Below are 13,458 nucleotides of genomic sequence, written 5' to 3'. Positions count from 1 at the left end.
GCTCTCTTTCTAGCGAATGGGAGTGCGGGTATTTTGTTGAAAAATAGCATGATCCGTGGACCTATACATACATATATATATATATATTTTTTAAAGGGAAATAGCACGATCCCTGGACCAATAAATCGTTTAATGAATCAGTTAATGCACATGAAGTGACAACCCACCAAATTACATCGAATGAGAAAAATCAATAAAACGACACCAAAGAACTTCAGTGAGCAAAGACATCACAGACGAGAGTGTTGGACAAACAAAACTTTTACGGAAGCGCTGCGACGTAGCAGAAATAGTTGTTGTAAGGCAGTAAAGTATGTAGCCTATTCTCTAAAATAAAATATTTCGTATTATTTCTTAATTAACCTGGGATTTGAGACTTTATTTGAGTAAAAGCAATTACTATCTTCCATTTGTGACAAATATTACAGTGGCGAGGCCCTGGATATAAAAGATTAATAAATGACAAATGAAATTGTTTCAAACAGTGATGCTGATATCAATATGAAGAAATCAGAAATAATATTTTGAACGCCAGCTTTGTCCAGCATAAACGCTCTCTAAAGTGATCGTAGATTTAACACCCGGAGCAGTGATGGGAAGCCTACCCTCCATCAGCGTCATGAAGAAGCTTTTTTAATCTTAACAATAACTGAAATTTACAGTTTTCCGTCGCAAATGTTCATTCTATCAGCGTTGTTTCATTCCCTGTGGAATTCCCAAACAAGACCTCTAGTTCCTAGAATGATTAATGACCACGGCGCAAGTTTTACTGATTTTAACACGGCGCAACTTTTACTCGGCGTAACTCATACGACACCGTTTTTCCGGAACTGCATTTAGACCGGAAGTGGGTTACGTGAATGATGGTGTGAAAATGGGAAACCACGGAAAACCATTTTCAGGGCTGCCGACAGTGGGGTTCGAACCTACTATCTCCCGAATACTGGATACTGGCCGCACTTAAGTGACTGCAGCTATCGAGCTCGGTATATATAAGGGCTTATGTGAAGCTCTACATTGACTCACATTAGCACTCATGGTGGTGCTTATGTACTCGTAGTGGTAGAAGAAAGGCAAACTGCTAATCTAATCGACCGGATAACGATGATTAAGGAAAGTATTGTATTTTTAGGAATAAATAAAGAACACATTCTCATACTTTATCATATTTTATTTACCTAAAATTCGTAGCTCATATCCCTAGGATGTTTTCAACACTGAGTTGCTTGCCTGAGGGCTAGAACTATGGACTTTTGTTATCTTTGGTGGTATATTTTCACAGGAATTGCCTACTGTCTCGTGCTGGTTTACGTGCTACCACCATTTCAAATACGCAGAAAACAATTTGACCAACAGAGCTTTGCTTCAAATAAACCTCTTAAACCTTGATAAACATTAAATAAATATTAAGATGAAATTTTCGACATAAGGTATCATCCTAGTTTTAATTTTATAATCCAAGTAAGGAAACAGGTTGATCAACTAAGATTTACTTAAAAAAAAGTTACCAGTCATTAATAAGGAGAAGCAATTTCAGACTCAGCTATGAACCTCGTAGTCACCAACGCACTCTACAAATCTGAAAGTGCCTGAAGTGCCCCTTTGGTCGCTTCTAACGACAAATGCGGTATATCTTTGATGTACTCCATGTTCCCACCCAAATGAGGTTGTTAATTTTCTGTATAAAGTGTTAGTTACAACAATAAATTCGATCACCCTTCTGAAGTAGATAAGATGTTTTATTGTCTATATATGGCATTTATTATTTTACAGCAAACTGCTGATTGTCACTGGTATCCAGGAACCTCAGGCTTTCGTGTGGCAAATCTGTGGAACTTGGCGAGATTAATTATGCAAGGCAGGAGGCAGGAGACTGTAGCACTTGTTGGCAAGAAGTTAAGACCGAACTTGGTGTAATTAGTCTGTGACCATTGCATCTTAATTAAGAGCCTCAAATTAAAGCACAATTACTTCCGGCCACTGGACAGCGCGACACTGGGGTGGCCACGGACGAACTTTACGAACCGGGGGAGACAAAACCCACCATCACAAGGAATTGAATTTCTTTCTCCTGCCTCAGAGATGGAATACGTCTAATGGCAGGTATTGGAAAGAGAACTTCCGTGTTTAACAAATTGAAAGAATTTCTGTTTTGAGGAAATGTCTCAATTGGTGATGATTCCTTTAAGAGGGCCATGTCGGAAATGTTGCGAGTTTTGAACAAAAAAATAGAATTTTCAATTTTGAAATTTAAAATCTTCCTCTTTTTCCATAACGCCATTTTTGAAGGTCCAAATGTCGGAAATAACCGGTAGTGACACGGCGTATAACGAGGAAAATCCACGCCCTTTTCTTACGCACTGTCAGACAATATTGACCTCAAACTTCTTTCTGTCTAACATTTCAATAATCCCCCTGGAATATACAGTATTTATCTTCTAATAGGTCAAAGCTGTGCATAAGAGGAGAAAAAGTCTGAGGGAGTAACTTAAAGTCCAGAGCAGTTTTAAAACAAGTATGTTTTGTATTTTCTACCTTAAACTATTATCAACTCATTGCCATGTATAAAATGATCCTTGTGACAGAGTTCTTATCAGATTCACATGAAATTTTCAGATAATTTTTCAATATTTACAGGAATTAAAAGTAGTTCTGAATATTATTATATTACCTTCATATTTTTTTTGCTCCTAAAATAACATCAAACTAGATTTTTGCCTATTGTTTGCATAAAGAAAGTTTGAAAACTTATATATCCAATAAAAAACAGAATGAATAACAAATTAAATTTACAAATCGAGTATGATGATGATGATGATGATGATGATGATGATGCTTGTTGTTTAAAGGGGCCTAGCATCTCGGTCATCGGCCCGTAATGGTACGAAATGAGACGCTATGGAATGACAAATTAAAAGTCCAAAATCCTCCATTGACCAGAATTCAAAACGTGAGGATGAAGAATGAATGGATGCATATGAATTTAAAACAATCAGTGAATCCGACCCGCAATGCCACATATTTACAGAAATTGACGTGAAACAATAGCATTACTGACCAAAGGACTGCCTCTGTATCATAATACTGAATCGATGATACTTTTAGTCCAAAGGGGTCCAAAATCCAAGTCATCGTCCCCTCATAATGGTACTTATCGCTAGGAAAGTAGAACCATGGTATTTGTCATGTTGCGGTAAGTTTACTAATCAAGAGTAGCGTACACTCGCGGCATTCCACACAGTATGGTACTACTCACAGGTAATGAAATTCGCACATGGAATACTGACCTATGGTGTTTCGCACATTGTGGCGCCATTTACAGGCAACGCAAACCTATGTTGTTCATCACATAGGTGTACTAACCACAGGGACCCGCACTATCCCGTAGTGTTCCTCATATATTGGGTACTAATAATAGGCAAGCCAGAACCATGGTGTCGCTCACCCATGGTGTCGCTCCTAAAGTGGTACTAATCACAGGTACTGTAGAAGCCGGCAGTGCACTCTGTTGCTACTAATCACAAACCTATTTGGTACCTAACAAAGTGGTAATACGCGCAAGTAAAAGCGACCCATGATGTTCCCCGCGTGGTGATACTAATCACAAGTAGTTTCATGGTTCTAATACAATCATCCCTTGGTCGTCCCTTCTAGACGCCTCTTACGACAGGCAGGGGATACCGTGGGTGTATTCTTCGTCTGCGTCCCCCACCCACAGGGGGTTGTGTGTTTGGTCCGCGAAAGGTTTTTTTTTTCCTCAAGTCCGCCGCCAAGCCGGTTAGGAACCCCCCATTTATCCGCCACCTGGGACGGGCCACGTGGGAGTATCACCTCTCCCCCTGCTACGCCAGCGTAGTAGGTTCATGAAATTTACAAATCGATCAGGATCAGTTCGGCTTTAGGACAGGGATGGGAACAAGAGAAGCCATCTTAGCTCTCCGAATAACTTATTTATTTATTTATTTATGTATTTATTTATCTGAAAGTACACGTTTTACACCCAATTAAGTACCTTCTTGACATTCAGTAACAATCTGCATCTATGAAGTTAAAGTTTAACAAAAACGAAGTTAAAAATGAACAAAAAACAAAATAGAACAAAATTAACATTATATATGATACCATTTACAGTTAATAATAAATGGAAAATTCACTAAGGAATCACACGGTAGTATCAAGCAAAAGACAATGCAAAAACAAAGAAACTTAAAACATGAATGAGTACACTGGGAAATATGAAGAATACCAGAAAGAAGGAATTATCAAAAATTTACAAATTGTAAAGGCAGGCCTCTAGTTTCTTACTGAATTCTTTATCCGATTTGGTGAATATATCGACTTCTTTTGTTACAGTGTTATAAAGCGTTGTCATTTTTACGAGAAGTGAATTTGAATGATGCAATGTTCTTGACGTTTGAACGTGAAATAATTGGTGCTGACGTGATCTTGTCTGCGGAACATGGAATGAAATGCGTCTTGACAGTTCCAAGGAATCAAATCGTCCTATTACAATTTTTCTTAGTATTTGTATAGAAATTAGGGACCGTCTGGTTTTCAATGAAGTAAATTGAAATATATTCCTTAATAAGTGGGTTGATGTGTCGAAAGGGCAAAAAGTATTAAAGTTTTGAAATAATGGTAACGTAGGAATTTGTTTTGTACAATTTCAATAGCATTCACTTGTTGTTTTGTATACGGGCTCCAGATTATTACAGAATATTCCAGTATGTCCCGGAGATCGGAGATGAATAGGAACACCTTTCTAGCGTTTATAGATATTGAAAAAGTTTTGATAACGTGAGTTGGGACAAACTGTTGAGAGTTCTTAAAGCCACAGGTTTGCACTGGAAAGACAGGAGGCTGATATTGCGACTCTATGATGGACAGACCACCATGGTAGATATCGGAGGAAGTATTCAGACAGCAACAATCAGGAAAGGTGTAAGGCAAGGCTGCTCTCTCTCACCATACCATTTTAATGTATTCATTGAAGAAGCCATGAATCCATAGCATTCGTCTCCAGACCCACATCTCAAACACTTCCAGTCGTTTCCAATCCTGATCTCAAACAAAATTTTAACGATACAAAGGAGTAAACGTAAATGGGAATCATATCCAGTGCATTAGATTTGCAGATGACATAGCTATTGTAGCAGACTCCGAGAAAGAGTTGTCTAAGATGCTGAATGTATTGTTAACAGCATGGTCAGATTCACGCTTAAACATTAATGTCAAGAAGACCAAGATATTAATTGCGAGTGAACATCCTGAACGAATTCACACCAACATTAAGCATAATAACAAGATAGTGGAACAAATCACGAGTTTCCCTTATCTAGGAAGCCTGATCGCCAATGACAACAGGTGCAGCAAAGAGATCAAAAGGCGAATAGCGCTTGCTAAACAGGCGTTTAGTAATAAGAGAAATCTTTTTATCAGCGCAAATTTAGATTTTGGGATTAGCAAGAAGTTTGTGATTTCTTTATTATGGTTGTGAATCTTGTTCAATCAGAGATCAGGATTGGAAACGACTGGAAGTGTTTGAGATGTGGGTCTGGAGACGAATGCTATGTATTGGAAAGAGAAGAAACAAAAGCGTTCTGGAAGAAATTCAAGGGAAGAGAGAACTGATTTTAACGATACAAAGAAGAAGAGCTAAATTCACTGGCCATATCTTGCGACACAACACCTTTCTTACCAATCTGCTGGAAGGAAAAATCACGGGGAAGAATGGTCGAGGACGACCGAGGAAAAACTTCCTTCAAGACTTAGCACAGAGTTTCCATTATGGTTCTTATCATGAAATGAAACGAGGAGCTGAGGACAGGAAAGACAAGGCAGTGCCTTTAGGACATTGATGATGATGATGATATCTTCAATAGTTAATATCCAGAGTTTTTTTAAGTATACTAGTATTTTGAAAAGTCTGCCAAATGATAGTCCAAAAATAATTAAAGCTGTGCCGCAATGAGCATTCTCCATGCAACGTATAAAAATCAACATTATTTGTTTATAACCGCCCAGCCAATTAACTAGTCAACTCCAAATTTTGTGTGTAGCACTATCTTATTAATATATGCTCGTGTTTCAAATTTGGTAATAATAAGTGGTAATTTGTAAATTGTAGGAGTTCAAAATGTCAGTCATATCTCCTCTTAAGAGGCCACTCCACTCAAGAAATTCGATTTTTTAAAGAAAATGTTGTTGACCATTTCACATCATTAAAATGTGTATTTTCAGAGACCAATAAGATTTACTTGTATTCAGGTTTAAATTTTTTCTTCTTTCCCAGAAAGATATAAACTTGTTTCAAATCCAGTAACCTTTTCTTCCAGATTTGACTGCAAGAAGCAACTGCATTACAAACACGAGGTAAACAATTTTTCCTCCATACTGTACAGAGTTGTTTAGAGAGTCATTTTGTTGTGCAGTGTTTTGATTTTCTAAATATGCGTATATGTTAAGCCCTAAGATATTACTTGTACCTTATATAAATATTTGTAGGAGTACATAAGTTGTAAATAATGCAGTGAAACGCTTGAAGTATTGCCATCAGGATGTTGATATTTTGAGAATGTATTTGGGAATAAAATGCCGATAAGATGTAACATAACCTCAAAATGATAAAAAAAAAGAGTGATGATATTTCGAAAATATGTGTCTCATGGTATATCAACTAATCCAACGATTTACAGCACATAACCATACGACAATCTTCATGGTTCTTTGGATTAACATTGTAGTTATTCGTTATAATATTTAAATACCTATAAATGATGGAACGCACCGTTTTCTTAAATTATTAAAAAATAAACCTGAAATCAATATTTGTTTTCACTAAGAGGATGGATAAATGTTTTGTGCTATGTCTTGTAAATGTAAATAAAAATTATAAGTCAAAACAACTGAAATTTTCCAGTAAACAGTTGACAGAAAAATATGTTCAAAACTCCAGAACTAATTAATTATGAGAATTCAAACTTCGAGTTTTGTTCTGTAACAAACATTGTGTCAAAATTTGGTTACATTTGTTCCTCATCATTATTACACAAAAATTCACCTGTTAATGTGTGAGCAATTTATTAGAATGGTAATGAACTCAAATTAATTTCACTCTGCGGTACCTTTTTTCTAAATATCATGTTCACTTAAAATCATTTCGTTCAAAAATACTGAACAGCACTAGTAGACATTGAAAATTGCTACAAACAAAAATAAATGAAGGGAATAGATATGTCTAGTGACAGTGACACGAGCCGGCAACTTAAAAACCAATAATAATAATTTCGGGTTTCTTTAGTTTAATTTACTTTAGACACATTGCATATTTTTATTTACTTACTTTTGTTGTTTCACTGCTTGTCATATAATTATTCATTATTTATCATTGTTGTTATTATTATTGTTTCTATTATGGCTAGTATTCGTGCATCTATTCATTTTATGTAAATAATAATTATCATCTGCCTGCTGTCATTGCTTGATGGATACAGTACTTTTGTATCCATCTCTTGGCACAGGCCAGAGTAAAGTGTAGCTTCCACCGAAGTCCCAGTCTCATCCATGGCTGTGACAATATGGAAGTTGCTGGGGTATGGGTAGTACTGAGTAATGACATTCAGAGCATCTAGTGCATCTGAGTGTTATGAAAGGGGCTGCTCATAGGGTCAGTCGTGCTGCAATAGTACTTTCTGACCCAGTGAGGAAAGCAATGGCAAACTACCTCACTCCTCATCTTGCCTAGTACGCCTCATTTTGGTGCTGCCATTGGTTTCTGGGGTTTCCTTATAACCGCATAACCTTTGGTGGTGCTATTTGAGGATCCAACCAGCCTCTGGGCTGATGACCTAACAGACATACAATAATTATCAAATACTGGTGCTTAATTCATCTAGTGTATTTGACCGCAGTGATAAGGAATTAAAATTTGTGCATTATTACAGTTAATATAATGATTCATATTATTATATTTATTATTTCCGTAAATGTTATGTAGTTTAAATTAGTCTATCACCGTCTATTTTAATCGGGGAAGTATCCCTGTTATGGACGAAATAAATAAATAAATAAATAAATAAATAAATAAATAAATAAATAAATAAATAAATAAATAAATAAATAAATAAATAAATAAATAAATAAATAAATAAATAAATAAATAAATAAATAAATAAATAAATAAATAAATAAATAAAATAGGAATTTTAAAAGGTTGTGGTGCTGATTTTTTAAAGAGGAAATGCAATTAGGCATGCATCCTATATTAACACTAATCAGAGAGAAAATTTGAAGGGGTCCGGCATTAAAAAAAATTCAGGTATCGCGAAAGAAAGACAAGGGCCACGAAAGGCACGAAATATCACATTCAATGCATTTTATGCTTGGGTGAAGATAAAAGAGGACTTCATTCAGATAAGATCCAGATTTAAATTTCATAAATATTTAAACAGAAATAAGCATAAATGTTTATATATTTCTAAATATTTGAGTGAGCTTTGAAAGAATCTGATGATGTCTTTTCAAGAGCGAAACATGTGATTCTATTTTAATAAAGTTGTTTATTTTTCACGTATAATTCTGATACCACATGTTTTTCATTTTCATGTAATTTATACATTTATTACTCAATATTGCTTTTTGCATAATAAAGAACCTAACAGTTTAACATCCACAATATGTTACAAGTTTCTGATACCGTCTGAAGTTAATGTCAAAAATTCAGCAGAAAATGAGAAAGGAAATCTGAAGCCGAAGATTCCTTGCTTTCATGAAAAGTTCTTCTTTAAGTTTGATTATTGCCTTTCTTGGCCGTATATCACCTGAAGTCTTTCAAATCCATTCTTCGAGAGATCTAGCTCACAAGAACCAAGACGTGAGGCGTCCACTGTCCAATCAATCACGTAAATATCCAAGAGTACAAACTTTTCTCCTTCATAACAGAAAACAAATAATTTTAACATCAACATCCACAGTTCAAGCAAGCAACTCAATGTCGAAAACATTGAGGGATATGAACTACGAATTTTAGGTAAATAAAATATAATAAAGTTTGCGAATATATTCTTTATTTATTCCTAAAAATTACAATCCTTTTCTTAATCATCATTATTAGCAGTTTGCCCTATGCCACCACTACGAGCGCTAATGCGCGACAATGCATTGTTTCACTTAAACACCACTACGAACACTAACGTGAGTCAATGCAGGGTTTTACTTAAGCCCGTATCTACATTCGGTGTGGATATTTTTCAGAAAAGTAAAAGAATTCTGAGGGTATTGAACTAAGGAACACATTATAGAAAGAATATTATGTAAATAAGTTAATTTGGCTAGGATTTCAATCAGAAAGAAAACGAGTAAATAAACAAGCGATTTTAGGAATTTTTTGGAACTGCATTTAGACCGGAAGTTATTTTCGAAATTTCGTTTTTTTTGTTTGATATAGCTATCCAAGGATCACAATTTGAAACCTTGTCGGGCCCTTTAGACGTTCAACTTTCGGCACAAATGAGGAAATTGAACATTGAAAACAAGACCTTGCCCATTGCTGAAGGCCAAACGATAGTCATTGACCCTCACATGAGAATAAGGAATAACACAAACTTTTCCTCTGATATGATCATCATACCTGTAATTTCAAATAGTTCTCTTGCTTACACAAATCCATTTCACCTGACATTAAATTTGAAGGAAACATTATAAATATCAGCTGTCGCATTGGGATTTACACTCGGTAAGATCGTATCATGCCTTACCGAGTCCTTAAAATGACAATTTTCCACGCACCTCCTGTACAAAAACGAACCGAAGCATAACATAAATTCTGTTTCCAGATAAGATAGGTGTGTGTGCTATACGACCATTAAGAGCACAATTCCCTGGCTGTATTTTAATTGAATCACTGCATGCCAGCTATAGACACTTTTTATACCGAGGGAATACTGGATATAAGAAACTGTAAGAATATAACTTTTGACTATATGCATTGTGTACGTATCAAGGCTACTGATGGATCTGGGAGATCACGCATATTCACCCCTCTAATTTTTAATGTGATACCTGCTTCTACGAAACTTTTACTTATGAAACTAACGGAATGATGATAAACAGCATATATCAAGAGTTTTGTAATTTAAAGGAATTTGTGATTTATCTACTTGGAATGGGAGAAGAAATTTCTATGAAGGGTATAATAATAATAATAATAATAATAATAATAATAATAATAATAATAATAATAATAATAATAATAATAATAACCTTGCAATAAATTGCCTAGCATTTGCATATGACTTTGCCATACTTTCAGAAAGCCTTACAGATGCAGCAATGCAAGTCAATCTCCTTGAAAAGACAGCCAAGATGACAGGCTTGAGAATCTCTGCCGAGAAAACAAAATTTTTGACGAATATAAAAAGTGCCCCAAAGTTTTTAGTAACGGATATTAGTCAAATAGAAAAGGTAAAGAAATTCAAATATTTGGGTGAGACTATTCAAGAAAATGGTTTAGAAAAATCTGCTATAGAGGAGAGGATACAAAAGATGGAAAGAGCATAAGGTCATTTAGGGATATCTCGACACGCTAAGCAAAAACCTGTAATTTTGATCATGCTTTATTTGCAAAATAGTTCAATTTTTACCTGGTGAATTTGTACACAGTTAGTGTATGTTTTCTATTATTTATGGCAAAAAATAACACTTCATATAATTGTAAATTAGAAAATAAATAATCGATGCAAAAATGTCCACTTCTCCCGCACTTAGGGAGAACCTGACACTAGGTAGGACCTCGGAAGAGTTACACAACTATTGTACACAGTGGGCACATATAAACTGTTCGTCGTTTCCATTTTCCACACACATCTCGTGGAACCATTTCCTGCATTCCCCACTACACTGGACCCATGCCTCATTTCGATTGTCGTCATAGAAATAGCCATCACATACTGCGCAGTAATTCTCTGAGCAATTACGACTGCTTGAGGAACTAATCCTGAGAAGTCACCATGGCGGATACTTGCACTCTTCTTACACTTCCTTTTCCAGATAGGAGTCTTAATATCGGAACAGGAGATAACTCCTGCACTGAGCAACTCGGAGGTGTAAATGCAGGTGAGGCTTCATGTTCCTGTGATAATGTAGGACTACTGGCCTTAGCTTCTACAGCAATATCTTCTCCAACATGTACGTGATTTGAACCATTTTCGTCTTGCACAAGGTCGTATTCAAAAATGTCTTCTTGGAAGATATCGGGATTGTACAGATAAATGCCACATTTCCTAAATCCGCCGGTAAAATTTCCTGCTGTTGCCGATTTGTCCCAAGCCATCTTTAGAAGGTCTCCAAAATTATCTTTAGTGATCCCTTTTCCCGGGAGTGTCGGGATCTCCCACGCTTGTCATGTCGACATCTCCCCGAGTTACATTGGCAGGCAAGAGGTGGCAGCACTTACCACGCTGAATGATTGGTGATTTGGAAATGACATGGCCGCTTCTCCAAAACGTGCTTTGTGCGCCTAACCTCAAACATTGTCTTAACAATATCGCATATCTACGTATTTCGTTATACAACCTACTCATTATCTTATAGTACGTTACTTTTCCATCACATATCACTTACATACTCACCTTCAACTATTCAGATGTCTTGTATTTATAGTGATAATCGTCTGCTACCAGGATCGCAATGAGCACAACACCCTACGGCTCCAATACATGTAGTTACTAGTTCGACCTGTAGAGTACTGTGGTCACCAGTGGCGCTAAGCTTAAAAGTGTCGAGTTCTCCCTCATGTCGGGATCTCCCTAAGTTACCTTACGGTATAACTAAGAATACTTACAACAAAAAGTGCTTATCAAGAAAACTTAAAATAAAGCACTACAACACAGTAGTGAAACCAGAATGCCTTTATGCCAGTGAATGTCTAGCACTGAACTACAAGCTTGATAAATTAGAAATATTAGAAAGAAGAATTATAAGGAAAATATTAGGTCCTCTAAGAATTGCAGAGTTTTGGAAATTAAGAAGTAACAATGAAATTTACCAGAACGTAGACATCATATCAGAAACAATAAAAAGGAGATTGCTATTTCTTGGACACATTTACAGAATGGATGACAATAGACTAACTAAACGAATCTTCAAGTACCTTTGGGAAAAGAAATCAACTACCACCTGGATTCAAGAAGTCAAGAAAGACCTGGAAAGGAACAACATACGAGAAGAAGAATTATTGGAAAGAAAGATTTTTAGGAAGAAAGTCTTACAAATGGAAGGATTCCAAGGGAGGAAGGAAAAGAAAACAGGGACAAAGTGGACTGAAGACAGGAAAAAGAAACACAGTGAAACAATGAAAGAATACTGGAAGAAAAGGAAAGAACAACTAAGGAGGAACAATTGAAATTGTAACGTGGTCCTTAGAAGGCCGGAACGCAAGAAGAAGAAGAAAGATAATCTTAACCATAATGGTTGATATTAAAATGGTCCGTATTGACAAAAATATATCACACGAATATATCCAATTAAATGTCCACCTTATCAATACTAAATATGAAATTCATTACAAACCATAAATGTTTCAAGATATATAGAAGGTTTTCAACAATAAGAGAACATACGGAAGATCGCAACCATCGACAAGGATGTGAAAATTTCACATACTTAAAGGAAAAATTTATGGATATACTTGAAAAGATTTCAATATATTTATCACAGAAAAGAAACCTTGATTTAAATTTGAATGAACCAATAAATGAAGATAATGTCTTATTTAACGTAGAGGAAGACGGTTGGAGGAGAAAAGTTGGAGAAAGAAAGACAGTTACATAGTCAACGCCACTCTCGAGTCTTCAGCAACACATCATTTTATCTTTTCTTTATCTTAACATTATTTTACCGGTAATACGATAGAGACCGCATTTTATTCACATTAATATGCAAACATAGATTTTATGCATTTAAATTATTTTATTAGTAGCTCATTCCAATGTTATATTTTGTTTTTGGCATCTTCTTTTCATGATTTATTTTATTGCATGACTAGCTGATGTAGCCTACCCGTGCTCCGCTACGGAATTCGTCATTGTATACAGAATTCTAGGTTAGGTAGTGTACACGTTGTGAGAAAGATTGTATTCAATTGCATAGCTCTTAACGTTACCCTAGAAGTCACCAACCATCTTTCGTCATATGAAGACTGGGATGGGGAATTTTAATTGTAATGGAAGGCCGCTTGCCTACCATCATTCATAATCAGGTTGGAGAGTTTTCATTATAATGGCAGACACTCACTCTCCACCTGCCTTTTTACATCCTCAGAAAGACTGTCTTAGTGGTTTTCCCAAGTTAAATGAACATAGGTCCTTACAATGACGCCAGTAGGAATGGCGCGATTAAAAGCAATGCCTTCATATGAAATACTCGATCAAAAGGAAAATCACACATTTTCTCACTTTTAAC

Source organism: Anabrus simplex, chromosome 9 (assembly GCF_040414725.1).
Source record: "Anabrus simplex isolate iqAnaSimp1 chromosome 9, ASM4041472v1, whole genome shotgun sequence".
NCBI classification, from domain to species: Eukaryota; Metazoa; Arthropoda; class Insecta; order Orthoptera; family Tettigoniidae; genus Anabrus; species Anabrus simplex.
Note: the sequence above shows the minus strand (reverse complement) of the source record.